Source organism: Neofelis nebulosa, chromosome 2 (assembly GCF_028018385.1).
Source record: "Neofelis nebulosa isolate mNeoNeb1 chromosome 2, mNeoNeb1.pri, whole genome shotgun sequence".
In the NCBI taxonomy this organism is placed as follows: domain Eukaryota; kingdom Metazoa; phylum Chordata; class Mammalia; order Carnivora; family Felidae; genus Neofelis; species Neofelis nebulosa.
In genome coordinates this window covers 122,802,024-122,829,344 of record NC_080783.1, presented here as the reverse complement: position 1 = coordinate 122,829,344, position 27,321 = coordinate 122,802,024, and the positions used below count along the sequence as shown (strand labels likewise).

Sequence of the window (27,321 nt, the reverse complement as noted above, 5' to 3'; positions counted from 1 at the left end):
TTAAGGATGGCACTTTTCGGCATAAGCACAGGGTATCATATGTAAGAGACGAATCACTGGGTTCTACTCCTGAAGCCAAGACTATACTGTATGTTAACTAACTTGAGAATAAAAAAATAAAATAAACTGAAAAAAATGATGAATATTGGTGTACAGTAACAGTGTGAGTTTTTGCTTTGATTTCTCTTCAGTATATACCCAGAAGTGAATTGCTATATCATGTTAATTAAATGTTTAATTTTTTGAGGAATTGCTATACCATTTTTCACAATGGCTGCACTATTTTACATTTCCTGCATCAACGCACAAAGTTCTAATTTCTCCACATCCTCCCCAGCATCCCTGTTATTCTCCAATTTCTTGAATTAGAGCCATTCTAATGGATGTGCAGTGCTATCTCATTACGGGTTTTGATTTACATTCCTAGTGATTAGTGATGCTGAACATCTTTTAATGTGCTTATCGGCTACTTGAAGATCTTTGGAAAATAAATTATTTGAGTCCTTTGCCCATTTTTAAGTTGAGTTGCTTCTTTGTTGAGTTGTAGCAGTTCTTTATATATTCTGTATATCAATCTCTTTTCAGAAATATATATGATTTGCAAGTATTTTCTCCTATTCTGTATGTTGTCTTTTCAATCTCTTGATAATGTCCTTTTTGGTGCACGATGTTTTAGTTTTGATACAATCTAATTTATCGATTTTTACTTTTGTCACCTATGCTTTTGGTATCATATCCAAGAAATCACTTCCAAATCCAATGTCACGAAGCTTTTCCCTTATATCTTCTGCTAAGGGTGTTACAGTTTTAGTGTTTACATTTAGGTCATTGATCCATTTTGAGTTAACTTTCATGTATTTGTAAGGTAACTTCATTCTTTTGGCTATGGAAATCCAGCTGTCCTCATGAATTTGAGTCAGTTTTTCAGGATGGCTATGTAGTTGTATGCTTTCTAAATTCTTAGATATCTGAGAATGTTTTTGCTGTCTTCATGATGATTAAGAACATTTTCCTTCAAAACTGTCAACTTGTTGTAGTCTGTCACTTACTGTTATAGAGAAGTCTGAGGCCACCTTATTTTTTGCTCCTTTTTAGGTTTTTTTCTCCATCCTAGATGTTGGTAGAATTCTTTGCTTATCACTTAAATGACAAAGATTTGCTTGGGCAGGTCTAACGTATCTTGTCTCTTCATTTATGTTGTAGGGAACGCATGAGTCCTTTATTCCCTGGATTCAGGTCTTTTTTTCACTGGTGAAGGCTTTCTTCTATTTTTTATTTAATTATTGATTCTATCCTATTTGTTCTGATCTCTTCTTAAGGTGCACCGATTTTCTGTGTTGGGTGTCCATTTTCTTTCCTTCATATCCATCACCTTCTCATCATTTTAATGTTTTTGTCTTTTTTTCTTTGCATTTTAGCAGAGGTTTTTCAAATTTGTCCACATGATTAATTTGTCTTTCTTTTATTTTATTTTGTTTGTTTATTTATTTTGAGAGAGGTCAGGGAGGGACAGAGAGAGAGGGAGAGAGAGAGAGAATCCGAAGCAAGCTCAGCACTGTCAGTGCAGAGCCTGATGCAGGGCTCAAACTCACGAACTATGAGATCACCAGGTCTTTCACCATTAGGTATGATATTAGTTGTGGGCTTTTAGTAGATGGCCATTTACATAGATGGCCTAACAAACTTCATAACTTGTTGTTTATCATTTTTTATCATGAAATGGTGTTGGATTTTGTCGAATGCTTTTTCAGCTCTACTGAGCTTATCGTGTGAGCTTTGTTCTTTATACTATGCATATGGTGTGTTACATTTTTTAAATTTTTATGTGTTAAAACAACCTTGTGTTCCTGCAGTAAATCCCATTTGGTCATTTTGTATGTATGGTCCTTATATAGGTTGCAGGATTTGGTTTGCTAGTATTTTGAGGATTTTTCAACCTATACTCATATAGAATATTGCTCAATAGTTTTCTTTGCTTGTGATGTCTTTGTCAGGTTTGGGTATTACCTCATAAAATAAGTTGAGAAGTGTTTCCTCTTATTTCTTTTGGAAGAGTGTAAATAATTGGTGCAAATTCTTTCTTTTTTAAGTTTGTTTACATATTTTGAGAGAGAGAATGTGTGAGAGCAAGGAAGGACAGAGAGAGAGGGAGTGAGACAATCCCAAGCAGGCTCTGCACTGCCAGCATGGACCCCGAAGCACAGCTCGAACTCACAAGCTATGAGATCATGGCCTGAGCCAAAACCACGAGTCAGATGCTCAACCGACTGAGCCGCCCAGGTGCCCTTAAATTCTTTTTTAATTGTTTGGTAGAATTCACCTGTGAAGCCATCTGGTCCTGAGGTGTTTTTTTCAGGGAAGTTTTTTGATTATTAATTAAAAATCTTTAATTGTTTTAGGTCTATTCAAATGTCCTCTTTATTCTGGACTCAGTTTTGATAGTTTGTGTCTGCTACTAAAATTTGTCCATTTAGGTTATCTAATTTGTTAGCATACAAGTGGTCATAGTGTTCCATTATTATTATCTTTGTACTTCTATAAGACTGCTAGTGATGCCCCCTTTTTCATTCTTGAGATGTATTTTGAGATGTCTCCCTTTTTTCTTGGTCATTCCAACAAAAGGTTTGTCAGTTTCATTGACCTTTTCAAACAACCAACTTTTGGTTTCATTGATATTTCTCCATTATTTTTCTATTTTCTCTTTTATTTATTTATTTCCACTCTTACTTTTATTACTTACTATTTTCAGTTTTCCTTGAGTTTAGTTTGCTCTTCTATTTTAGTTTCTTTAGGTAGAAGTTGAAGTTATTTGAGATCTTTGTTTTTAATGTTTTCATTTCAAAGTATTTTAAAATTTCTCTTGTGATTTCATTTTTGACCTGTTTGTTATTCAGGAGTGTGTGGATTAATTTTTACTATTTTTGAATTTCCCAAATTTCTTACTGTTACAGATTTCTAATTTAATTCTTTTGTGATTAAAGAATATATTTCATGTGGTTTCTGTCCTTTTAAAAAAATATTGATGTTTTCTTTAAGGCCATGCATCTGGCCTCTCCTGGAGAATGTTCCATGTTCACTTGAGAAGAAAGTATATTCTACTGTCAATAGGTGAGTGTTCTATAGATGTGTATCAGGTCTCGTTGCTTTATAGTGTTGTTCAAGTCTTTTATTTCCTTGTTGATCTTCTGTCTAGTTCTTCTATCCATTATTGAAAGTGGGGTATTGGAGTTTTCAACTATTATTGTTTAATTGTCTTTTTCTCTCTTTAATTCCATCAGTTATTGCTTCCTTTACTGATGCTCATTTTTTATATGGATTCAACCTACTGTCTAGTGTCCTTTTATTTTAGCTTGAAGGACACCTTTTAGTCTTTCCTATAGAACCTGCCTTCAACAAACAGCCAGGCAGTTTACAACTTTGCCTTAGCATTCATTTTTGGCTTGATGTGGAGCCTTAAGTCAGCCAGAGGTGAGAGCATAGGGCTTTTTCAGCTCTTTCCTGAGCATTTTTTATCCCATGGGAATGTGCACAACCATGTGTACAGGCATAGCCTTTTAGATTCCCAGAAATACCAACGAGATTTCCAAAGCCTCTGTGAAGATCTCATTCTCCAGTTCTTTTTAAGTTCTTGGTTAGTCTATTCTTTGCCCCAACTATAATTCACCTCTTTGGGCAGCCATGAAGTAAAACTATTGATTGTAATTGTTTTGACAAATGTGCTTAGGGACAAGTCTGTACTGGAAGAACCAGAGTCAAGTCAAATGATAGACAGCAAGTGAGGTCAGATATAGACAGCAAGAACAGGAATTACTAGCCAGGTGAAATCGTGGCAATTCTCTGGGAATGAGGCTGTGGGGGAGCTCCATTCCTGTTCCTCCTCTGATGGCTGCCAGCCTGCTGGCTTTCATCATGATTATGGGCTGTTAATTTTCAAGGCTACTATAGAGTAGCAAGTGAAATAGAGGAAAAGTTAAAACACCACAAAACGCTTTCTTTTCACCAAGATTCAGCTACTTTTCCTTTTTAAAAAAATGTTTATTTATTTATTTTGAGAGAGAGAGAAAGCACGGGTTGGGGAGGGGCAGAGAGAGAGAGAGAGAGAGAGAATCCAAAGCAGGCTCTGTGCTTGGTGTGGAGCCCTACGTGGGGCCCGATCTCACGACTGTGAGATCATGACCTGAGTTGAAATCAAGAGTTGGATGCTTAGCCGACTGAGCCACCCAGGAGCCCCTCAGTTGTTTTTCTCAAATAAATCCTGCCCAGATTGCTGTAAGTTTACTTTACTTTAAATCCTGCCCAGATTGCTGTAAGTTTAAAGTAAGTTTACTTTAGTTTACTGCTTTCTGAAAAAGTTGATTTTGACCACTGTTGCCAGTTTTCTCATTATTTTTAGGGAGGAGAGAAGTTTTGAAGGTCTTTGCCATTGTCACTGACATCACTTGCTTCCATGCTTTTCAACCTGTCATTTTCTTGTCATAAGCATCCTTACCTTCCTAAATAGCCTCATAAATCCTTTCACCTATAAGGCTCAGTCTAAATGTTCCTTCTTCAGTGAAGTGTTTCCCTAACCTGCTGGGAACATTGCTTTTATTTACTTTGGCACCACTCATGGTCTTGTGTGTATGTATCACTGTTGTCCTCACTCTCACCCAGCATTACAATTAAGTGTCTGTATTTCTCCCATTATTAAAATGGGCCCTTTTCATTTCTCTTCCATGATTTTGCAAGTTTTCAGTGTCGTGCCATGTTTCACGTAAAGAAAAGCATTCTCAGTGTTCAGCTTCATTTAAATGCACACAACTAATCTGCAGACTTTACTTAAGGCTTTAAGGGAGAAAATGTAAAATTCAGTTATCAAGAGACTAAAACCCAGGTATGGATAGACCCTCAAATGGCAGACAGATTTGTCAGTTATGTATTCTTCTATTTTACGTAGCAATCTTTCTAGGAGTAGTTGGCTTTTACCCATTTCAGGATTACAAACTATACAAAGAATAATTACTGTGTCCTCAGCTTGTGGAGAAAAGCTCTTATATAATTCCCCAGTAATTATAGCCATGGTTTGTTATATCTTTAACTATATCATTTCAATGAAACTGAAATATTTATAACAGACATTTTGGTTTAGGAAGCTTCTAGAGATTATTAATCAAAAGAAGTTATGGTAAATTGTTCGAGGCACTCCAGCTGGGATACAAAACCCCACAGATGGGGTTGACCTGTATGCTGTTTCTTCCATTTCCTTTCTGATAGGGCTTTTTTGTGTGGTTTATTTGTTGCCTAGTGTCGTTTAATGTGGCCTTTTATCTTGGATCATTTTAGTCTCATTTAATGATGGGGGTATAATTTGATTGAGCTGGAAAACTGAGGATTTATTTAATCTTACTCTTAATGGGCTATTGAAGAGGAAACCAGAATCTAAGCAGTCCTAGATGTCAAGAGCCCAAGAGCCCTTGGATCTCCCCAGTGCTAGGGACTGGCTACTTGATGTCATAATAAGGCAAGAGCTTACAGAAAAACAAGATTATTATTTGAAATAAAGTCACATGAGTTGGGGATAAAGACTTAGTCTTTACTTCCGGGTTGTTCTGGCTGCTTATGATGATGGGGGTTGTCATGGTAATGGGAGAGAATGAATTGGCAGGTAGCCATGATAGGTATTACAGTGCAGAAGAAGGGGACTTAACATACGTATCCTTTGTTAATAGGACTTTGTCATAGCCTTCCAATGCATAGGGTTTGAAATATTATGTTCCTTTCCTGATGCTAGAGTGTGAAATGAAGACAGTAAAAATATACTATGTTCTGCAAATCAGACCTGTCTCTGTCTTCACTCCATTATCCCATGACCCCAAGGAGGCTTAGAGATGAGGCAGAGACTTGGTAATGAAAGACTTTTAGTGTTTATATGATAAGTTTAGGAACTACAGCCAAATGTAAGACTTATTTCGATTGGTACCAGTCATTTGACACTTTGTTCCAAGAGTTTTTTTTCTTTATGAAATGTTTAAAAATAAAGACTCATAGATGTTTAGATTTCAGACTTCATTAATTTTTTTTTCTATTTTTATTATTGTTATCGTTTTGTCTAGATGGTTTAACCTTGATCATTTTTATTGGCGGGACCCAAAAGGCCAAATTTTATTTTCTCAACATTGACTGTAGATTATAAACTGCCATAAACCTGTGGTAAAATGCCTCGTTTTCCTTAGCATTTGGTCTCCTTAATCATGTTTCAATAACAAATATTGTGGTTTCTGAGTAGTGGAACAGAAGTAGGGTCTGAGTGTTCCTTTTGGTGATGATGCCTCCAGCATGTATTTTGAGATGTTTTTCCTTTCTCAAAGGAAGGGTTATCTCCAATGTAGCCTTTGTGGGCTTTCTTGGTTTCCCAAAGCCCTGAGAGAAAGCTCAGAAGAAAGATTTAACTTTAGTAGATTCCTGATTTGGATGCCTAAACCAAGAACTCTGTTACCAAGACTGAACATCAGGTGACTCATTTGAAGACTACCTGATAGGCCTCCTGAAGAGAAATAATAAAGCTGGGACAGTGGTAATAGCGAGCTTCCTGTGGTCCTAAGATTGAAACTCCTGTGTAAAGAGGAACACTGTCCCCAACTTCTGGGAGAGGTAGAAAGTATCAGAAACCCACCCCAGAGAAGCAAGAAACTCACCCTTCAGAAGACATCAGCTGAAAGGTTGTTCCCCCCTTCCTAGGGCAACTGGTTGACTGATAGGAGGTAGGACAACACAGGGTGGTGCCACTAAGATGTCTCTGTCCAGCTGTGGGAAACCCAAGTGAGTGTGTTAGTCTGCTAGAGCTGCCATAACAAAATACCACCAACTGGGTGGCTTCAACAATGAAATTAATTTTTTCACGGTTCTGGAGGCCAGAAGACCAAGATCAAGATCGAGGTGCCAGTAGGGTTGGTTTCTTTTGAGACTCCTTTCAGATGGCTGCCTTCTCCTGTATCCTCACATGGCCTTTCCTCTGGGTAGGTGCATCCTTGTGTCTTCCTTTTCTTATAGGGACGCCAGTCAGATTGGACTGGGGACCCACTCAAAAGGTCTCATATTAATTTTATTACCTACCACCTGAAAGGTCCTGCCTTCAAATACAGTCACATTCTGAGGTACTGTGAGTTAGGAATTTAACATATGAATTTGTGAGGGACATCATTCAGCTAATACCAAGATGGGATGGGTAACTCTACCACTGGGGGCTGGAGAAGGGGAAGTTCACAAAAAAAGGGAACGGTAACTTACTTGGCAGCTGATGACCATCAAAGTATAATCAAAGGAGCTGAAGTGTACTTAAAAGGACGGAAGCCTCTGGGATGGTTGGGATTCATTCCAATTTATATTTCTCCCAGAGCAGCAGGAGAAAGTGACAGCAGCTGTGGGCATGATATAAGGGAAGATGGTGATGTTCCGGAGGGAAACAAGGGTTAGTATCATATCAAATCACCCACAGACAGATCTGTTGAGATTTCAAGAGAATAAAAAGGTGTAAGACACAGTCCCAGACATCAAAGACCACAAAATCTCATTAAAACACAAGGAAGGAATGTATGGAAAGTTATTAAATACAGAGAAATGATCCAAGTGGTTACTAAGATTTTTTTTTTTTTGGAGACCCCCTATGTGCCCAACAGTGGGCATGGCACTGGGAAATTGATGGAGAGCAAAACAGACCTGGCCCCTGACCTCTTGTGGCTTCTACTCTAGAGGGGGAGACAGACTAATAGCCATACAAATAATTTCAAACTGTGTTAAGTGCTTTAGAAGCAAAGGACAATGGGACAGGGTTGAGTGTGAGAGAACAAATCCATCTCAAAGGAATTCTGCAGGCCCAAGGATAACAGTTAGCCAGCAAATAATCAAAGGAACCTTGTTCCAGCAGAGGCCATTATGTGAACTAAGAGCAACACATAGCAGGGGGAGGGGGAAGGATAATGTGAAAGCTTTTCCTTTTTATATAATTTATTGTCAAATCGGTTTCCATACAACACCCAGTGGTCATCCCAACAGGTGCCCTCCTCAATGCCCATCACCCACTTTCCCCTCTCCCCCATCCCCCATCAACCCTCAGTTTGTTCTCAGTACTCAAGAATCTCTTATGGTTTGCCTCCCTCCCTCTCTGTAACATTTTTCCCCCTTCCCCTCCCCCATGGTCTCTGTTAAGTTTCTCAGGATCCACATAAGAGTGAAAACATATGGTATCTGTCCTTCTCTGGCTGACTTCATTTCACTTAGCATAATACCCTCCAGTTTCATCCACATTGCTGCAAATGGCCAGATTTCATTCTTCCTCGTTGCCAAGTAGTACTCCATTGTATATATAAACCACATCTTTATCCATTCATCTGCTGGTGGACATTTAGGCTCTTTCCATAATTTGGCTATTGCTGAAAGTGCTGTTATAAACATTGGGGCACAAGTGCCCCTATGCATCAGCACTCCTGTATCCCTTGGGTAAATTCCTAGCAGTGCTATTGCTGGGTCATAGGGTAGATCTATTTTTAATTTTTTGAGGAATCTCCACACTGTTTTCCAGAGTGGCTGCACCAATTTGCATTCCCACCAACAGTGCAAGAGGGTTCCCGTTTCTCCACACCCTCACCAGCATCTATAATCTCCTGAGTTGTTCATTTTAGCCACTCTGACCAGCGTGAGGTGGTATCTGAGTGTGGTTTTGATTTGTATTTACCTGATGAGGAGTGACATTGAGCATCTTTTCATGTGCCTGTTGGCCATCTGGATGTCTTCTTTAGAAAAGTGTCTATTGATGTCTTCTGCCCATTTCTTCACTGGATTATTTGTTTTTCGGATGTGGAGTTTGGTAAATTCTTTATAGATTTTGGATACTAGCCCTTTATCCAATACATCATTTGCAAATATATTTTCCCATTCCCTCGGTTGCCTTTTAGTTTTGTTGATTGTTTCCTTTGCAGTGCAGAAGCTCTTTATCTTGATGAGGTCCCAATAGTTCATTTTTGCTTTTAATTCCCTTGCCTTTGGAGATGTGTCGAGTAAGAAATTGCTGCGGTTGAAGTCAGAGAGGTTTTTTTCCTGCTTTCTCCTCTAGGGTTTTGATGGTTTCCTGTCTCACATTCAGGTCCTTCATCCATTTTGAGTTTATTTTTGTGAATGGTGTAAGAAAGAGGTCTAGTTTCATTCTTCTGCATGTTGCTATCCAGTTTTCCCAGCACCGTTTGTTAAAGAGGCTTTTTTCCATTGAATATTCTTTCCTGCTTTGTCAAAGATTAGTTGGCCATATATTTGTGGGTCCACTTCTGGAGTCTCTATTCCATTGGTATATGTGTCTGTTTTTGTGCCAATACCATGCTGTCTTGATGATTACAGCTTTGTAGTAGAGGCCAAAGTCTGGGATTGTGATGCCTCCCACTTTGGTCTTCTTCTTCAAAATTACTTTGGCTATTCGGGGTCTTTTGTGGTTCCATACAAATTTTAGAATTGCTTGTTCTAGCTTCGAGAAGAATGCTGGTGCAATTTTGATTGGGATTGCATTGAATGTGTAGATTGCTTTGGGTAGTATTGACATTTTAACAATATTTATTCTTCCAATCCATGAGCACAGAATGTTTTTCCATTTCTTTGTATCTTCTTCAATTTCTTTCATAAGCTGTGAAAGCTTTTTCTGATTATAAAAATGATGCATGCTTATAGGATATGTATTTTATGCATTAAAGTATTAAAAATTACCTAAAATCTCACTTCCTTGAGATAACTATTACGAGAATATATGCTGTTTTGTATGGTAAACTTCAGTTTAAAGCCTGTTTTTCTTTTTTACTTTCTTCCCATCCTGTCTCTGCTTCCTCTCTCTCTGTCCTGGACTCATGGGCCATTTGTACCCCATTTCTTAACTAATAACAACCACACCTGTATATTTCCAAATATTTTCCATGTTTGTGTTTGTGTCATATATATATATATATATATATACACACACACACACACACACACACACACATACATACTGCCCCCAGATGCTGATTTATTGGTTTGGAGTTGGGTCCACGCATCTGTGTTTTTCAAATGCTCCCCAAATGATTCTGTATTTAGCCAAGATTCAGAACCACTAATCCAAATCATTCTTTCAAATAGTCGCACACTATCGTATAATATGGGTGGTCACATTTAAAAAAAAGTTTTTTATGTTTATTTAAAAAAAATTTTTTTTAATGTTTATTTTTTGAGAGACAGAGAGAGACAGAGCATGAGCAGGGGAGGGGCAGAGAGAGAGGGAGACACAGAATCCGAAGCAGGCTCCAGGCTTTGGACTGTCAGCACAGAGCCCGACGCGGGGTTCAAACTTAAGAACCATGAGATCATGACCTGAGCCGAAGTCGGACGCTTAACCAACTGACCCACCCAGGCGCCCCTATGTTTTTTTATTTTTTAGAGAGAGAGACAGAGCATGAGCGGGTGAGGGGGAGGGTCAGAGAGAGAGGGAGACACAGAATCTGAAGCAGGCTCCAAACTCTGAGCTGTCAGCACAGAGCCCGATATAGGGCTCGAATTCACCAACCATAAGATCATGACTTGGGCGGAAGTCAGACACTTAACTGAGCCAACCAGGCGCCTCTGGATGGTCACATTCTATTCAACCATTCCACCATTGATAGGCAATCCCTGTGTCTCCATTATAAATAACACTATTATATACATCATTTTCTAGTTCACTTGTAAAAGGGAAATAATGATAACACTTACCTCATTGGGTTGCCATGTAGATAAAGTGGCATACTATTTGTAAAATAGTTATAACAGTACCTGGCATATGAAATGTATTTAATAAATGTCAACTATTATTATTGACGGTATCATCATTATTACTTGTATCTGATATTCTTATGATTATTTCTTTGGGTTGGATTCTTAAGGGTGAGATTTCTGGGATATATATATTACATATTTAAATGTTCATTTATTTTGAAAGAGAGAGAGAGTGAATGTGTGTGTGTATGAGCAGGGGAAGGGTGAAGAGAGGGAGAGAAATCCCAAGCAGGCTCCATGTTCAGCACGGAGCCCAAAGCGGGGCTCACTGTCACAACTGGGATCAGAACCCGAGACAAAATTAAGAGTCAGACGCTCAACCAACTGAGCCACAGATGCCCCTCCGGGATATATTTTTAAAATTTTGATAGATATTGTCAGAATATTTTCCAAAAAGGTAATGATTCATACTTACACTGACAATGTTTCAGAAGGGAACACTGAGAGGAAGAGAGAGAGATTCTCCTTTTATTTTCCTTTGCCTATATTTTCTATTGGAATATTTGTCTTTTTGTTATCATTTGTAAGAGCTCTTTGTTAACACATATAGTGTGACCTTTATTTTTTCCATTTACCTTGTGAATATTTTATCCCGAACTATTATTTATCTTGTTAGCTTTTTTGTGGTGCCTTTGTTCACATGATTAGTTTTGATGTTTGTATCATCAAATATATCTGTATTTTCTTATATAGCTTCTGGGTTTCTTGGCTGGAACCCAATTCGTAGGTTATACATATATTCTCTTAAAATTTGGTTCAAGATTTAAGAAATTTGAATTTATTTTACCTTAAAAATATGGTGTGAGGTAGGGTGAAGAAATCTTTATTTTCTGCAGGATGGAGAGCCAGTTTTTACACCAGCACTTATTAAATAAGCCATCCTTTCCAGCTTGGTGCTTTTAGAGAAATAAGAAAAGGTCTTTGGGACTAAAATTTTACCGGAATAGGGGAGAAGAATAGTGAGGAGTGAGAGTTGAGAAGTAGGCAGGAATCTGGTCACACAGGATCCTACGCATAAGAAAGGACTTTGGAACTTACCTTAAAAATGCAATTCCAGGGGTGCCTGGGTGGCTCACTTGGTTAAGTATCTGACTCTTGATTTAGGCTCAGGTCATGATCTCAAAGTTTGTGGGATCAAGACCTAGGTCAGGTTCTGGAGACTGCTTGGGATTCTCTCTCTCTCTCTCTCTCTCTCTGCCTCTCCCCCACTCGCACTCTGTCTCAAAATAAATAAATAAACTAAAAAAAAAAAAAGGCAATTTCATGCAAGAGTTTCAGCAGAAGAGTGATATGATCCAATGGGAATTTTAAGATTGCTCACCCCAGGAGTCTCACCTCTCTTTGGGGCTCCCATACCTATACATGTAATAAAAATTGGGTTTTTCTCCTCCTTAAAAAAAAGAAAAGAAAAAAAAGGTTGCTCACCCCAGTGTGGAAATGGTGCTGAGGTACAAGTGAGGAAGTGGAGGGATGATTTATACTGGAATAGTCCAGGAAAGATGTGATGGTGATACGGGGGAGCAATGGCACTTGTGGTCCAGACTGGGTTGATGGACCCAAGAGCTATTTTGGAGGTGGGCAGAGCTGAATGGAAGATTAAATGTGGAAGGTGAAGGACAGGAAAGAGTCAAAGATGACTTCAATTTGGGGATGGTAGTGGTTCCTCTTCCTGGTCTCCATAAAACTGGACAAAAAGCAGATTTGAAGGAAATGTCAAGAATTTAGTATGAAAGAGATGAAAACGATCATAAAGGAACACTATTATATAAAAGTCTGTGGCAGTAAACTTGAAAATGGATGGAATGGATGATTTTTTTTTTTAATTTAGGTTCAAGTTAGTTAACATATAGTGTAATATTGGTTTCAGGAGTAGAATTTAGTGATTCATCACTTACATATGTCACTCAGTGCTCATCCCAACAAGTGCCCTCCTCAGTGCCCATCACCCATTTAGCCCATCCTCCCCCACCTCCCCTCCAGCAACCCTGTTTGTTCTACTTAAGAGTCTCTTATGGTTTGCCCCCCGTCTCTGTTTTTATCTTATTTTATTTTTCCTTTCCTTCACGTTTGAGTCAAATGTAAACTGCCAACACTGACCCTAGAAGAGGCAGAAAAATTAAACATATCAGTAGCCTTGGGAGATGTTCAAAATGGAGATTTTTCCCTTTTAAAAAGGACCAGACCAGGCCAGAATGCTTTGGCAGCTGAGTTGTATCTAAGCTTTGAAGAAAAGATGTTTCTTATATTACTTAAGCCATTCTAGACTACTGAAAGATATAGATGAATTGCAGATGAATTGTTTTCAGGGAAACCTCGAAACAAGGGAAATGCCCATCAGAAGTAGAGTAAACCTGAGGCACCCAGGTGGCTCAGTTGGTTAAGCATCCGACCTCGGCTCAGTTCATGATCTCACGGTCTGGGTTCGAGCCCCACGTCGGGCTCTGTGCTGACAGCTCAGAGCTTGGAGCCTGCTTCAGATTCTGTGTCTCCCTCTCTCTCCGTCCCTCCCCACTCACATTCTGTCTCTGTCTCTCTCCCTCTCTCTCAAAAAGAAATAAACACTAAAAAGTTAAAAAAAAAAAGAGAGAAGTGGAGTAAACCCTTGCACACTTACACCATGGACTACTATACAGCTATTTAAAGAGTGAATCCTGTCTATACTAGTAAATGTGGTAGGGCAAGGGGGTGGGAATTTCTACACTACACTGTTAGGGGGCAAGATGCAGAGAGAGTGTATGTAGTCTTTTTTTTTTTTTTTTAAGAAACACCAGAAACGAACATAAATGATATGCATGTACAAATGTAGTAGTGATGTAGAGATTCCTTTTTCCTTTTTATATTCATATTTCAAATGGTCTCACTTGTCACTATGAGAATATATTACTTTTATGATGAAACACGAAAAGTAATCAGTTCGGTTTTGGTTATGTTGATTTTAAGAAATCTTCAAGAAATCTAGAAGGCAATGTCAAATGATCGAGATGCTATAAGGTCTGGTGTTTGGAAGAGAGGCATGAGCTGGAGATCATCAGTGGGAGTCACGGCAGTGGGACATTTGGGGCATCATGGGAGTGGATAGGACTGCTGAGTGGACATGTAAAGTAAGTGAAGAACAAAACACAAGACCATGCCAGAAGGAACTCTGGCAAAGAGATGTTCAGTGAAAGAGGAAGCACCAGTGAAAGAGAGCAGGATGGAACCACCAGAAATGCCACAAGGCAAACAAGTGATTCTGGGATAGCAGACTTTGAGTGGTCTGGGGTTCGGGTGGGCCTCACTTTGATAGAAGTGGTCTTCATGACCAGAAACTCATAAGAGAAATAACCTCTCTCCCCACCCCGACCCTGTCCTTCCCACCACCAGAATATTATTGCCAACCAGTTGTTCAACATTCTTCACAGCTTCTTTCTAAGACAGCAGGAGGACAGGTGTGTGTAAGTACTATTAACTCAAGAAAAACCAAAGCTTCCTGAGGAAGCTCTCATGCTTGAACACCCCCAAATGAGACTAGAGGAGACGAGGGCCAATCTATGGAGAAGCCTTCGCCTTCACACAAGACTTTGAAAACAGAATTTGCTGGTAGAGGCGTCACTCAGGAGCTGAATGGAGTAAATTTTTAAGAAAGGCCCGTGCTTATGACACATACTACCCAGGATCTCTCAGAGCAGCCTTCCAGTCAAAGTGTTGGAGAGTGTACGTGCCGCTTAGACCTCTCCTCTTCTTTCTAACCCCACTGCCATTAGCCTGGCTCACTGCCTAGTGGGATCACTTCTGAACTAGTCCACTGCGTGTAGCTTCTCAGTGTCTTCAGCTAATGCTAGGTGGTCTACTGCACAAGGATACCGGAGGGAGGGGCGAGTGGGACTGAAATCTAGCTCTTCTCACCAACCCGTGAAACCTTGTGTGGACTGCTTCTGCCTGGAAGATCTTGCTAATGCAGGTGTGGCCAGCTCACCATACATTAGCTTTGCAGGACCAGGGAAGGGGCCACCCTTCTCTGATTTGCACAGAAGGTGTTGAAGTGTCTAGTATCAGTTCCGAGTCCCATGACAACAGCGAACCAGACACAATCTCTGCCTGCAAAGCTAACAGGCTAGTAGAGGTGGATAATCCCACAGACAACTAGTTGCAAAGTAAGTCACTTTAAAGAACAATTTTTTAAAAATTCTTTTTAATGTTATTATTTATTTTTTGAGAGAGAGACAGACAGAGAGCCAGCAGGGGAGAGGCAGACAGAGAGGGAGACACAATCCAAAGCAGACACCAGGCTCCAAGCCATCAGCACAGAGCGTGATGCGGGGCTCGAACTCATGAACCTTGAGGTCATGACCTGAGCCGAAGTCAGACACTTAACCGACTGAGCCATCCAAACTCCTCAAAAGAACAATCTCTATCATATCAATGTATTGTTCACAATCCTTCAAAGGCTCTCCACTGCCTACAAAGAAAAATAAAAATATCTTAGCTTTGAATTCAGTGCCTTATGTAATCTCTCCAGACTAGTCAGGCATCCTCCAGATTGACTTCTTTGACCACGGTCCCTGACAATGTCTCTATGCCTGTGCCGGGATGGTATCCCTGGCTTAAGATAGTCCCTCCCACGTTCCTTTCATAGCTCTCACCTCCTCAGTGTGCTCTCAGCCTTCCTCTCCATGATTCCCTGCAGCAATTTCTGTCTGGGCCAGCTGGGACATGCCCCATCAGGACAGGGCTGATGACATCATTCTTTATACTTTGGCTTTGACTTTCAAACTTTACCTAAGGAAGGAGCCTATGGAATCAGCAGGATCTTTGCATTGTTGGTACCCAGCAGAGCACGATGAGTTTGACTGTGTGGTCTGAAGATTCTTAAAAAAAAAATTTTAATGTTCATTTATTTTTGAGAGAGAGAGAGAGAGGCAGAGTGCAAGTGGGGTAGGGGCAGAGAGAGAGAGGGAGACACAGAATCTGAAGCAGGCTCCAGGCTCTGAGCTATCAGCACAGAGCCTGATGTGGGGCTTGAACCCATGAACCATGAGATCATGACCTGAGCTGAAGTCAGACTGAGCCACCCACGCGCCCCTGAAGATCCTTTTAAAATTTTCCAATGTACTTGCAACTATTTCTGTCAGATGCTTGCCCTTGAAATTGTATAGCTACCTTGAAAGATAGAGGTGTACTACGAAATGATTTATGAATGTTCTCTTAAGCCTCCGACATACATATATTTTTACGTTTTTTTTATATCTTTCCTGCCTCAGCATGATACATCTTAATAAAGAAAATCAGCACAGAAATATGTACTTTACAGTTGTGCCAATATTTCCCTACTTTAAAACTTTTACAAAATTGAATCTATTTTTTTTTTGTTTTAATTTTGTTTTAATTTATTTTTTGAGAGAGAAACAGAGAGTGAGCTGGGGAGGGGCAGAGAGAGGGAGACACAGAATCCAAAGCAGGCTCCAGGCTCTGAGCTGTCAGCACAGAGTGCGACACTGGGCTTGAACCCATGAACCATGAGATCATCACCTGAGCTGAAGTCAAATGCTTAACCGGCTGAGCCACTCAGGTATCCTGAACCTGTTTTCTAATTATGCAGAATAATATTGGCAAAACTAGAAAGCAAATATAAAGAAAGTATCAAGAAATGAGTGTTTTAGGGACACCTGGATGGCTCAGTAGGTTGCGATGCTGACTTTTGATTTTGGCTCTGGTCATGATCCCATGGTTTGTGAGATCGAGCCCCTCATCAGGCTCTGTGCTAAGCGTGGAGCCTCCTTGGGATTCTCTTTCTTTCTCTCTCTCTCTCTCTCTCTCTCTGTCCTTCTGCCACTCTCCCCTGCTCGCTCTCTCTCTAAAATAAAAATAAAATTTTAAAAAATGAGTGTTTTATTTTAGCATTTTAGTGTTTTAGCATTTGTAGCATTTACACCTTTTTTTCTGATTATAAATAACATATGCTCATTGTAGAAAATGTATAAAAACAAATTCACACCAAAAAAGCCCATAATTATTCCACCATCCCAAAATAACAACTGTCAACTTCATTTTGTATTTTTCTCCCCGCTTCTCCTTCCTCCTACACACTCTTCAAAAAATTCCAGTACACCTGGTTATTAAAATGTATTATTCAGAAAGGCCACTGTCCAAGGTAGTAATAGGACATACACATGTCCAGAATGACCCTCCTGATGTTTCACTCATAATATTAGACTTAATTATTTCAATCTGACTTGTTAGCTGTCTGATTTTAAAGTTTAAAACCATTACTGGCATTTTAGTAATTAGTATATGAGATCTAACAATGAGAGTTCTAAACAGACACTATTGGACGTGTGGTCGCTTATTCCACACGTAAGGAGCTTGGGAGTCGCCACACCATCCTAACTAGTAAAACGCTGAACAGACTGAAAAATCAACAACTCTTCTCGGATTCGTAAGCGAGAACATGCCACAGGCAGACCACTGCCCTCCAAATTGAAGAGCGAGGTGAATACAGAGCGCCCCTGCTTAGCAAAGCAGAAACACAGAGAAAGAATCCCCCCTGGGAATCAGCGGCAGGGTGGTAGGGCACATTGCTAGAGGTTCAGTGCGGAGAATTCTGAGATAAAAACTCCAGGGGCCCAGACATGAGAGGCCTCCACGATTTTGTGAGATTTGCCTCTCGGCTCTCTACCAGATCCTCACAGTAATTACCAGAAAAAAATATCCTGGCACTTCCTGCAGGGGAGGGAGAAGGAACCATTTTTAAATACATCCAAGCAAGCTGTTCTTTCTAAAAAGGTCCGCCTTTAGCAGAAACTAGTTAACCAAAGCCAAAGCTGCAGGGGACTTACCAAAACTGACTTGAGAGAAGGGAAATTCTCAACCCCAGTCAGCTTTAACCCTCCATGGGGAAGAAGGAAAAATAGCCAACTCCTATCTCACTTTAGGAGAGAAGAGAAAATGGAAGAACACTAAAAGTTCACAGTCCAGGGGCACAGACTCACTAAAAGTCTGCAACCCTAATCATGGGACTAGGGAAGGCTCCTCATCCCTCTCCCACCCCTAACCAACCCCCGCCCCCCCCATCCCATGTCCCAGCACCACCTTACTTCAGGCCTATTTCCAGCAGTTTCTTTTACCCAGAATGTCCAGCTGTCAAGGAAAATGTACAAGGCATATGAAAAGACAAAAATCACAGTTAGCATCAGACATGACAAGGGATGTTGGAAATGTTAGATAGGAAGTTACAAACAACTGTGGTTAATATGTAAAGGGCTTTAGTGGATAAAGGACACAGCATATGCAAACAGATAAGCAATGTATGTAGAAGTGGAAATCCTGAGAAAGAACCAAAAAGAAATGCCAGAGATTAAAAACCACATAAAGAGAAATGAAGACTTAACTCTGAAGTGCTTATGATAGGCTGAACACACCGAGGAGAGAATCTGTGAGTGTCATGCTATCTCAACAGAAATCTCCGAAACTGAAAAGTAAAGAGAACAAAGATCGTAAAACACAGAACAAAACACCTAATGACCGTAGGACAACCACAAAAGGTAAGCATATATGCAATGAGAGCACCAGAAGAAACAGAGAACAAGTGGAAGAGATATTTGAAACAATGATACTGAGAATCCTCCCAATTAAACGGCAGGGGCCCCAACACAGATCCAGGATTCTCAGAGAACACCAAGTCTGTTCAGTGTCAAATGCCAACCAAAGCAAACCAAACCAATCAAAAACTGCATCTAGGCATAGCATATTTAAATAACAGGAAAATCAAAGATAATGAAAAAAATCCCTCAAGAAGGGAAAAAAACACCGATCAACAGGGGAACAAAGGTAAGAATTATCTCTGACTTCTCAAAAGTGATGCAAACAGGGGGGCCTGAGTGACTCAGTTAAGTGTCCAACCAGCTCAGGTCATGATCTCACGGCTTGTGGGTTTGAGCCCCATGTCAGGCTCTGCGCTGACAGCTCAGGGCCTGGAGCCCGCTTCGGATTCTGTGTCTCGCTCTCTCTCTCTCTGCCCCTCCCTGATATCATTCTCTCTCTCTCTCTCTCTCTCTGTCTCTCTCTCTCTGTCTCTCAGAAATAAATGAACATTTAAAAAAATTTTTTAAAAAGAAATAATGCAAACAAAGAAAGGGTGGGGTAAAGTATTAAAAGCATTGGGAAAATAGAAACCACCAACCTAGTGTTCTGTACCCTATGAAATTATCCTTCAAAAGTGAAGAAGAAACACATTCTCAGACCAACAGAAATTGAGAGAATACATTGCCAAGTAGACTTGCCTGGCAATAAATGGTAAAAGAGGTTCTTTAGAGAAGGAAAAGAATATAGGTCAGAGACTTGGATCTACATTAAGAAAAAAAGAGGATTGAAGAAGGTAAAATAAAAACTTTTCACTTTCTTTTCTTTTTGTTTCTAATTTTTTTTTTACGCTTTTATTTAAATTCCGGTTGGTAACATACAATGTAATATCAATTTCAGCTGTACAGTATTGCGATTGAACACTTACATACACCACCCAGTGTTCATCACCATAAGTGCACTCCTTAATCCCCATCACCGATTTTACCCATCTCCCACCTTCTCTGGTAACCATCAGTTTGTTCTGTGTAGTTACTAGTCTGTTTCTTGGTCTGTCTCTTTTTTCCCCTGTGATCATTTGTTTTGTTTCTTAAATTCCACCTGAGTGAAATCATATGCTATTTGTCTTTCTCTGACTTATTTTGCTTAGCATAATGCTCTAGCTCCATCCACGTCGTTGAAAATTGCAAGATTTCATTCATTTTTATGGTTGAATAATATTCCATTGTGTATGCTACCATATCTTCTCTATCCATTTATCAATCGATGGACACTTGGGCTACTTCTGTGTCTTCGCTATTGTAAATAATGCTGCTATAAACTTTGGGGTGCACATATCCCTTTGAATTAGTATTTTTCTATTCTGCAGGTAAATACCTAGTGGTGCGATTGCTGAATCGTAAAGTGGTTCTATTTAAAAATTTTTGAAGATCCTCCCTACTGTTTTCCATGGTGGCTACACCAGTTTGCATTCCTAGCAAGAGTTCAAGAGGGTTCCCCTTTCTCCACATCCTCGCCAACACCCGTTTCTTCTGTTGTTGATTTTAGCCATTCTGACAGGTGTGAGGTGATATCTCATGTAGTTTTGATTTGTATTTCCCTGATGTCTTCTTTGGAGACATGTGTATTTATGTCTTCTGCCCATCTTTGAATTGAATTATTTGTTTTTGGGTGTTGACTTGTGTAAGTTCTTTCTATATTTTCGATACTAACCCGTTATCAAATATGTCATTTGTAAATATCTTCTCCTATTCCATAGATTGCCTTTTAGTTTTATTGATTATTTCCTTTGCTGTGCAGAAGCTTTTTGATGTAGTCCCAGTAGTTTATTTTTTTAGTTTTTTTAAGTTTATTTGAGAGAGAGCGCGTGCGCACACACAAGCAAGGGAGGGGCAGAGAGAGGGAGAGAGAGAGGGAGAGAATTCCAAGCAGGCTCCATGCCATCAGTGCAGATAGAGCCCACAAACCTGTGAGATCATGACCTGAGCCAAAATCAAAAATCAAATGCTTAACTGACGAGCCACCCAGGTGCCCCCAATAGTTTATTTTTACTTTTCTTTCCCTTGCTTCAGGAGACCAATGCTATGGCCAGTGTCAGAGAAATTACTGCCTGTGCTCTCTTCAAGGGCTTTTATGGTTTCAGGTCTCACAATTAGGTCTTTAATCCATTTTGAGTTTGTTTCTATGTATGGTAAAAGAGATTGGTCCCGTTTCATTCTTTTGCATGTAGCTGTCTAGTTTTCCCAACACTATTTGTTCAAGAGACAGTCTTTCCCATTAGATGTTCTTTCCTGCTTTGCGGAAGATTAATTGGCCATATAATCGTGGGCTCATTTCTGGGTTTTTCTTTCTGTTCTGCTGATCGACGTATCTGTTTTTGTGCCAGCACCATACTTTTTAATGACTACAGCTTTGTAATACAACTTAAGTCTGGAATTGTGATGTCTCCAGCTTTGCTTTTCTTTTTCAAGATTATTGTGGCTATTTGGGGTCTTTTGTGGGTCCGTACAAATTTTTAAATTGTTTGTTCTAGTTCTGTGAAAAATGCTGTTGGTATTTTGATAAGGATTGCATGAAATGTGTAGATTGCTTTGGGTAGTATGGACATTTTAACAATATTGGTTAAAACTTTTATTTTTCTTATGAATTGAGTTAACAGAAAATGTTTTGTTCAAAATAATAGTGTATTCAATTGTGTATGCTTATACATATTGGATGTATATTACTACTTATGTATTCTTGTATATGAGTAAAATGAATGATAGCAATGACAGCAGGGATAGATGGGATGGGAGGAGTCAAGATTATTTTGTTATTGTAAGGTACTCAGACCACCCGTAAAGTGGTACCGTGTTATTTGAAAGTAGATTTGAATTAGTTGTAAAACCCTAGGTCAACAACTAAAAAATTAAAAAATCAGCAAAATCAAATTCAACAACACTGAAGAGATAGCACTCTTTGGGTGATAACGAACTTTGAGTGATAATGAGGTTCATCAGCTGCACAAATGTAATAATCTGGTGGTAGGTGTTGGTAATGGGGGAGGCTGTGCATGTGTGGGAGGTATGGGGTACATGGGAAATTTCTGTTCCTTCCTCTCAACTTTTCTGTGAACCTACAACTCTCTTTAAAAAAAAGGTCTTTTTTCCTTATGAAGATAAAAAGCTTCTGCACAGCAAAGGAAACAACCAACAAAACTAAAAGGCAACCAACGGAATGGGAAAAGATATTTGCAAATGACATATCGGACAAAGGGCTAGTATCCAAAATCTATAAAGAGCTCACCAAACTCCACACCCAAAAAACAAATAACCCAGTGAAGAAATGGGCAGAAAACATGAATAGACACTTCTCTAAAGAAGACATCCGGATGGCCAACAGGCACATGAAAAGATGTTCAACGTCGCTCCTTATCAGGGAAATACAAATCAAAACCACATTCAGATATCACCTCACGCCAGTCAGAGTGGCCAAAATGAACAAATCAGGAGACTATAGATGCTGGAGAGGATGTGGAGAAACGGGAACCCTCTTGCACTGTTGGTGGGAATGCAAACTAGTGCAGCCGCTCTGGAAAGCAGTGTGGAGGTTCCTCAGAAAATTAAAAATAGACCTACCCTATGACCCAGCAATAGCACTGCTAGGAATTTACCCAAGGGATACAGGAGTACTGATGCATAGGGGCACTTGTACCCCAATGTTTATAGCAGCACTCTCAACAATAGCCAAATTATGGAAAGAGCCTAAATGTCCATCAACTGATGAATGGAGAAAGAAATTGTGGTTTATATACACAATGGAGTACTACGTGGCAATGAGAAAGAACGAAATATGGCCTTTTGTAGCAACGTGGATGGAACTGGAGAGTGTGATGCTAAGTGAAATAAGCCATACAGAGAAAGACAGATACCATATGGTTTCACTCTTATGTGGATCCTGAGAAACTTAACAGAAACCCATGGGGGAGGGAAGGAAAAAAAAAAAAAAAAGAGGTTAGAGTGGGAGAGAGCCAAAGCATAAGAGACTGTTAAAAACTGAGAACAGTCTGAGGGTTGATGGGGAGTGGGAGGGAGGGGAGGGTGGGTGATGGGTATTGAGGAGGGCACTTTTTGGGATGAGCACTGGGTGTTGTATGGAAACCAATTCGACAATAAATTTCATATACTGAAAAAAAAAAGGTCTTTTTTTAAAAAAAGGCAGTATTCAATTACTTTTCACAATACTTAATTTTTTTTTCAATAAAATAACACAGAATATATTCTGAGAAATCTGGTAACTTGATTTTATTTTCATTACAATCAATATCATTGGGTTTCTTTATTTTAAAATGATCTATGGTGGGGAGCCTGGGTGGCTCAGTCACTTGAGTGTCTGACTCTTGGTTTGGGCTCAGGTCATGATCTCATGGTTTGTGAGATTGAGCCCCACATCCAGCTCTGCACTGGTGGTGTGGAACCTGCTTGGGATTCTCTCTCTCCCTCTCTCTCTGCCCCTACCCTGCTCATTGGCATGAGCGTGCTCTCTCTCTCTCTCTCAAAATAAATTAAAAAATATATATATCTGTGGTAACACTTTTTTTGGTGAAAAGTTCTATGAATTTTAACACATATATGGATTCATGAAAACCCCACCAACATTGGGATACAGAACGGTTCCCCCATCCCAAAAAGTTCCCTCAGCCGTCTGCTTGTCGTCACATCCTCGCCTCACCCCAAACACCCTGTCAACCACTGATCTGTTCTCCACCATTATAGCTTGATCTTTCTTTGAGGATTTTTGAGAATGCCAAAAAAATAGGATCATATGGCATGTCACCTTTTGGTATTGGGTTCTCTCACTCAGCATTGTGTTTTTAAGATTCATCTGTGTTATGTGTATCAATAGTTTGTTGCTTTTTATTGTTGCATAGTGGTCTATGGTGTGGAGGTCACATAGTTTATTTAGCCATTCACCTGTTGAAGAGCTTTGGGGTGGTATCCAGCTTTTGACTATCACAAATAAAATTGCTGTAAATGTTCACGTACAGGTTTCTATATAAACCAAGTTTTCATTTCCCTGGGCTATAAACCTAGCAGTGGGATTGTTGGGGGTGAAATTGATATTTAACCGTGTGAGAAATTACCAGATCATTTTCCAGGGTGGCTGTACCATTTCACATTCCCATCAGAAATGTATGGTGTTGCAGTTGCCTGTGTACTTGTCGGCACTTGGAATTGTATTCTTTTTAGCCATTCAAATAGGTATGTAAGTAATGGTATCTTATGTATTTTTAATTTGCATGCTTCTAATAGTTGATCATGTCGACTATCTTTTCATGCGCTTGTCATCCTTATACGCTCCTTGGTGAAGTGTCTCTTTTAGTCCCTTACCCATTTTTTTAATTGTGTTATTTGCTTTTTTACTGTTGAGTTTGAGAACTCTTTGTATATTCTGGATGTAAGTCCACTGTGGGATAGGTAGTTTTCAGATATATTCTCCTTGTCCACAGCTTGTCTCTTCATTCTCTTTGGAAGAACAAAAGTTTTTAAATTTGATGAAGTCTAGTTTATCCTTTTTTTTTTTTTTTATGGATCATCTATTTGGTGTCATTTCTAAGATCTCTTTGCCTAACTCCATGTCGCAAGAATTTATCGTATGTTTCTTCTAAAACCTTTATTGTTTTGTTTATCATTTAGACGTATGATCCATTTTGAGTTAATCTTTCTTTTTGCAAGGTGTGAACTTTTTATTAAGGTTTCTTTCTTCCCTTATGGATGACTTATTGTTCCAATACCCATTAGTTGAAAAGAATTATCTTTCCTCGACTGAATGGTGTTTATGCTTTGTCAAGGGTCAAATGGCTGGCTGTATTTACATAAATCTATTTCTGGAGTTTCTGTTTTGTTCCATTGATCTCTGTGTCTATATATCTTCTCTCTGGGTCTCTTTTAACTGAAAAACCAACCAACAAACAAAAAATAGAAATAATTGTCCTGTGTCATGAACAATAAAGGGTGGATGGGGGAAAGCAGTTCACTGTGTTCCCAAGAACTAGCAGCGATCCCGTTCCTCCTATTACCTATTTCCTGCCACCTCCTAGGTCACACATCACAGAAACTGAGCTGAACAGATCAATAAACTTACCAGTTAATTTCATGGGGTAACCACTTAGTAAAACCAAATGTCTTCTTTTTTAAATACTTCCCTCACTCTCTGCATGTTCCTCAGTGTGGCAACTGAAAAGCAAGCCAGCCTCACATGACCCAGAGCGGAGGGAAGGGGGTTGTACCCTGACTTAAGGAAAAGTTTTAAGTGAAAATACAACTCTGCTTACCAGGTAGGGAGACAGGAAAGTGGAAACATTTTTTACTATTTAATTTGAAAATAAATTGTCATCTAAGCCACAGCGGGAGTTTTATTACATCAACAACTGGTCTCTGTTAAAAATAAGTTTCTGGGTTACCTTTCAGCATGGGTGCTTTGAATGAGGAAAATCCAGAATGACATTCCAGTGCACAGATATATAGATGCATGGACACAGACGGATAGTAACAGCTCGAGATAGTCTCCTTTCCTTTCCCCTAGCCCAAACTAGGATCATTTAATACAAACTATTGTGTAACTAAAATAGCTTATCTTTGCTGCATGAAAAGCTGGTGTTGACAACACTAATTATTTCTCATTGTTTCCTTTTTTTTTTTTTTTTTAAAGATTACTTAGTTGTTTTGGGTGACAGAGAGAAAGAGAAGAACGAGTGGGGGAGAGGCAGAGAGAGAGGGAGGGAGAGACAGAATCCTAAGCAGGCTCCGCACTGTCAGCACAGAGCCCAATGTGGGGCTCAGACCCACTAACCTGCGAGATCATGACCTGAGCTGAGATCAAGAGTCGGATGCTTAACCGACTGAGCCGCCCAGGCGCCCCTCATTATTTCTTTTGATCCCAGGCAATATAAGTGGTAGAGTCATTGGTGTAAAGCAAACATACGTTTTCTCCCTTCAGGCTGATGTTGGAAGACTTTTCCTTTTTCTGGATGTATTGGGATAATAATTGCAGCTAAGAAATAATGTACTCTTTATTGACATGGCCAGATGGAGCCATTACTTTTACAAAGACACATGGGTGTTTGGATTCCAAGACCCACATGCATCTTCTAATTATCCGGCTGTTTTACAGCAGTCCTGACAGTTATACGCTAAGAATAATGGCTTCTTTCAGGTGCAAACCTATCTTACCCTGTTGCTCTGCTCTTGCTGAGTTGAAGTCAGCTTTTTATTTATTTATTTATTTAAAAAAATTTTTTTTAATGTTTATTTTTGAGAGACAGAGAGAGACAGAGTGCAAGCGGGGGAGGGACAGAGAGAGAGGTAGACACAGAATCCAAAGCAGGCTCCAGGCTCTGAGCTGTCAGCACAGACCTCCATGCGGGGCTTGAACTCACAGACCCTGAGATCATGACCTGAGCCGAAGTTGAATGCTTAACCAACTGAGCCACCCAGGCGCCCCTGAAGTCAGCTTTTTAGAAGGTCATTATCTGGGGCACCTGGGTGGCTCAGTTGGTTAAATGGCTGACTCTTGGTTTCGGCTCAGGCCATGATCTCACAGTTTATGGGTTTGAGCCCCATGTCGGGCTCTGTGTTGATGTTGTGGAACCTGCTTGAGATTCTCTCTCTCCCTCTCTCTCTGCCCCTTCCCTGCTCTCTCGCTCTCTCTCTCTTTCTCTCTCTCAAAATAAATAAACTAAATAAATAAATGGGTCATTATCTGACTCCCTTTCTACTTTTGTTAATTGTGTTCCCAAGTGAACCAATGAACCTTTATTACTTACTTTTATTTTCACACTTTATCTTGTGCCTATAGATAAGATGGGATTAGACCAAAGAATGGGAAAAGGGCCCACTTTCTTGTATTCGTTTATTTACGCGTGCATGCATGCATTCATTCATTCTGCAGATATTTTTTGAGTACCTACTCTATGCCAAGTACTTTGCCTTCAAGGAGCATACAGTGCAACAAGTGATAAAGTAAACCAGCAGTTGGTCTAGGAGCCCTGCATAGAGTCCCCTATTCAGCCTTGAGAATTAGAGAAGGTCTGCATATGAGTTGGTCTAGTGAAGGGGGAAGGAGGTAGGGAAGAGTACCCAAGCAGAGAGCATTGCCTACGTAAGGGCCAGAGATGTCAAGGATTTTTTAGGGGACTGCAATGATTTTAGTATTGCAGGAGTATAGTGTGCAGGGGTGGGTTTTATATTGTCCAGAATTTGATAGTACAGTGTTGTTTAAACACACACACACACACACACACACGAATATCCTCCCTAGATAGGGAATATAGTCTTGAGTCCATCATAGGCCCCACCCCTTTCCATTGTTCTACTCTATCCTGATTTATTTTATTACCTGCCCGATCCATGTAGGCATTTCACTTTGGGATCTTCTACCTCTGAAACTAGACAAAGATCAAGTTCAGACTATCTCAGTTGCCATTTCTGATATGACAGAAAAGGAGACTAGCATTTTGATGGAACTTTGAAGACCAACCAAATGAAAGATCTTACCATAAGATAGGACCAGGACAATGACTCGCATCCATTAAAAGAAAGGGTCCCCTCCCCAGCAAAGAAAATGTAGTATGAAGACAAATGTTTATTGAGATCCTACCATGTGCCACGTACTATGCTAAATTCTTTTATATCAGGCCTTTCTATGATAGATGATAGTAACTTAAAGGATCACAGGTGCATGTATGAAATTAATCTTATAACTTACAAAGTGATCTTACACATCACCAAATATCTTATACATGAAGACTGTCACTTTCATGTTTAATGCAATCAAATATTCAACACTATTGAGGGACAGTTATGTGTTAGGTTCTAGACCGCTATGGGGATACAGTACAGACAGGGTTTATGTGTTAGGTACTGGGCCACAGCGGGGATACAAAACAGACAGGGTCACTCACTGTCTTCTTCACTGCTGAGG

At 39.7% G+C, this 27,321-nt stretch overlaps 1 protein-coding gene across 6 annotated transcripts in view; it reads left to right on the top strand.

The window, feature by feature from the left end:
- The window catches only part of MAB21L3 (mab-21 like 3), a 138,303-nt gene that overhangs the window by 18,259 nt on the left and 92,723 nt on the right, over positions 1-27,321 (top strand). The gene's annotated exons all lie outside the window — the stretch shown is intronic.